The sequence below is a fragment of the Mustela erminea genome, chromosome 16 (genome assembly GCF_009829155.1).
Source record: "Mustela erminea isolate mMusErm1 chromosome 16, mMusErm1.Pri, whole genome shotgun sequence".
NCBI lineage: Eukaryota > Metazoa > Chordata > Mammalia > Carnivora > Mustelidae > Mustela > Mustela erminea.
This window is the reverse complement of record NC_045629.1, coordinates 69,772,997-69,776,658: the sequence shown is the minus strand read 5'-3', so window position 1 is coordinate 69,776,658 and position 3,662 is coordinate 69,772,997. Positions and strand designations below refer to the sequence as shown.

The 3,662-nt window shown below is 45.9% G+C and overlaps 1 long non-coding RNA gene across 1 annotated transcript; it reads left to right on the top strand.

Moving 5' to 3' along the window:
• The first annotated feature begins 2,131 nt into the window (after positions 1-2,131).
• Positions 2,132-3,003, top strand: LOC116575319. The gene is made up of 2 exons (XR_004279708.1): positions 2,132-2,491; positions 2,872-3,003. It is a non-coding gene; the product is annotated as an uncharacterized LOC116575319 (long non-coding RNA).
• Positions 3,004-3,662: the final 659 nt, after the last annotated feature.

Sequence of the window (3,662 nt, the reverse complement as noted above, 5' to 3'; positions counted from 1 at the left end):
AGCAGTCCTAAGTCAGGCCACATTCAAGGGAGCACAGGAACAGGCTGCACTTCTGACTTGTGTACATAGGGCAGAAGGAATTCATGGCGGTCAGCCATGTTGGAGACAAGCTATCATAATTGCTCATCGTCATCTAGAGCGTGTTGATAATTATTCTATGTAACCAAAATATAAGCATTAAAGTCAGGAAGCTGACATTGATAATTATGACTATCTACACAGAACTCACTCAAGTTTTGTCAGGGATTCCAACAGAAAAATCACACACTGTGTTGAGCTATCAAGGCTCTTTAGTCTCCTTTAACTTGGAACAGTTCTTCCCTTGCCAGTCATGACCCTGACACCCTGGAAGATTACAGGCAAGTTAGCACATAAGACTTACATAAGACTCTGTGTTATGGGCGGGCTGGGTGGAAACAGGAAGTCCCAGACCTCTGTTGCACTCACTTGGAATTTAGACTGTGCCACAGGTCTTTGGAAGGGTCAAAAAATGCTCGTCGCCTGATCCTTCAGAGAAAATATCAAAGTCCTTGACCAGGAGAACCATCAAGGTCCTATTGACTCACCACAGTGTCTCCTTCTTACTTCCATTCTGGTCCTGACCACGCCTTCTACTTGACCATGACAAAAACCTCCTACCTTTGTTCCTGCTGATTCCTCACCAACAAGTCAGTTAACTCATTTCCTTAAAAAGTCACTCAAGGGTCTTCCAGAAGGTGTGCAGTCTCAGTCTCCATTGATCATTCTTCATCCTTTTTCTTGATGTTTTACCTCTATTGTTATGCATGCCAATATCCAAAAGTACAGATTTTCATTGGGGGGATACCATGTGTCAAGCCCTCTGTTAAGTGCCCCCCCGGTTCCAGCTCATTTGTTCTTCAAAACAACCCTATAAATTTGGCACTTTCCTCGTTCTACGGACAATGGAATGGGAGCTCAGAGAAGTAGAAGAAGTAGGCCTCTGTTTCACAGCTAGAAAGTGGGTGGCTGGATTAAATTGAATGAGGACCCAGGGTCTCTGGCCCTGATGTCGTTGGCATGTACATGGGACAACAAGACAGTACATGTGAAACAATTAGCAAAAGATGTAAGATGTGTTCAATTGCTTTGTTTTCCTAATTTTATTATGGCTTGCTTTTTCCCCCTCTCCCAACTATAACTGCCACCAGAGCAAAGACTACATTTTCCATTAACTTTATGTTTTAGAACACTCAGTGCTCTGCGGGGCATAAAAAGAGCCCCCAGTAAACTGGTGTGAAGGGACAGTGAGCAGAGAGACTGAATACTTTACAGACTAAATAGAAGGTATGAAATGTTAAGACAAGTTCAGGTTTCACTAAATGCCAGCCAGAGTGAGAATCTGAAACTCAGAAAGGAGGTAACCCACTCAAGATCACACAGTTGATTAGGAACAGACTATGCAGAAACCAGTCCCCCAAACTCCTTGCCCAGCATACCTTCCCCAGAACCCACTGCCTGCTTAGGTCAGTCTATTTCCCCATGGTGTCCACACCATACTTTCCTAGCCCATGGGACTCCCTCACCCCAAAATATATTGCTTTTCTCTTTCTAGCTCTTACTTACACTTAACTCAAGAGTCACTTCTTAGAAGCCTGGCCAGAGCCCTCTAGTCTGCTTGAGATGCTCCTCTTGTCTGTTTTTCTTTCTTCTACCAGAGCATCCTTGAGGGATCACCCTTACTTCCTGCCTTTCCATTAGATTAGAAGCTTTTTGAAGGCAGGAACCATGTCTCCTTTGACTTGGTGAAATTACTGCCTAACACAGCACCTGGCACATGGCCTTTAAACGTGGGTGGCTTAAAAAACAAATGACGGCAGTTCTGGTAACCCAGAGTGTGATATAAAGGTCAGGGTCAACAATGGCTTCTTGGGATAAGAGGCAATTGACACGAAATGGTGAGTCCAGTTAACAAACTGGTGGCAGGTGAAATAACATAATATGTTCCACAATGTGTTCCAAATATTTGTTTTACAAATATTTGCGGGCCCCCACGTGCTCTGTTTGCTTCTGGAGAGACAACAGGGAGTGGGACAGACCTGGTCTTTGCCCTCATATGGAGTTTCCTGCTTAGCGGTGGATGGTGGCAGACAATCAAGAGACAAACACATGAATAAGCAAGATTGTTCCTGAGAGTGGTTAAGGGTTTTGAAGAAAACAAAAGAGGGAAATGTGGTAAAGAATGGAATGGCTGGGATGAGGGAGTCCCCCTTCAAAGAAAGTGATCCAGGAAGGCCTCTCTGAGGAGGTGACATTCAGCTGAGATCACAAGATGAGAAGGAGCCAGCTTTACAGATGGGGGCGTTCTCAGGAGAAGGAGTAGCCAGTGCAAAGCTCCTGAGGTGGAGAGACTTGGAGCTGTTCAAAGCACAGCAAGAGGACTAGACGGAGCTGGAGCACAGGATGAACAGGAAAGTGATAGAGACGAGGCTGGGGAAGCGGAGACCAGATCACGGAGGACCCAGAGTTCCAGGTAAGGAGCCCCGAGGGACTCTAATCACAATGGGATGACAAGGGAGGGTTTTGCAGGGAGGGGAAATGGGGGGCAGGTGTAGGCCGGGTACGTTCTGATTTTATGTTAAAGGTGCCTCCGTAGCACAGTAGGCAGCGCCTCAGTCTCATGATTTGTATTTTGGGAAGATTTTCTAGGGTGGAAGTCAGGTCAGAAGAGTGAACAGTGGGCGAGCCGCCCCTTCAGGGTTGAGTCCTGTAGTCCCTAGTGGGACTTCTGGTCGGCATTTGAGAGGGAGCTGGGAGCTGAAGACAAAGGACCGGATCTGTAAGAAATCTGTAGGATGTTTAACTTCCCTATATTTGCTCTGTTTGTAATCCCATGTTCTGCAAAATCCTTAGGCCTTGTGGTTTTGTTTCTGGAGAATGAGGCCATTGGGTGGAGTTGATGTTAAGGAATCCCAAGGAGTAAAGTAGGAGGCCTGTGGGAAAGGAGATGAAAACCAGCCAAGTACCCAAGTCCTGTTGCAAAAAAAGAAAAAAGAAGAAGAAAAAGAAGAAGAAGGAGGAGGATGAGGAGGAGGAGGAGGAGGAGGAGGAGGAGGAGGAGGAAACACCAGTACCAGCAGGTTTGGCTTGGCACAAAGGGGAGAGAGAAAGAAAGCTTTCACCTGTGATTCTGTCCATTTGATTATACAGGCAGCCCCTTTATCACAGCATTTTATGGCTCCACCTTCCCAAAAGTAGTGAACTGCGTTGCCTAAATAACACATCTACATCCCTTCCCAACATTTAACTCACTCTTTCCTGGATTTTAGCTCTGGGACCCTACGTGGACAGTGGATTTTATTGGCACTAGGGAACCAGCTTGGGTACTTACGATGCAATACTCACAGCAGACTCAAGAAGGACTTAATCCTAGTAAGTTTTGAACTTTCCATGTGCAGAGGGTCCCACTGAAAAGATGGTCCAGCAATCCAGGGCCCCATCGCCTGTGAGTTAGGGCAGCTGCTATAAAAAAGAAACCAACCTGAACATACGGGAAAGGGTGGTTCAAGACTTTTTTATTATTTTTTAAGATTTTATTTATTTATTTGACAGAGATCACAAGTAGCCAGAGAGGCAGGCAGAGAGAGAGGAGGAAGCAGGCTTTGCGCTGAGCAGAAAACCCGATGCAGGGCTTGATCCCAGGA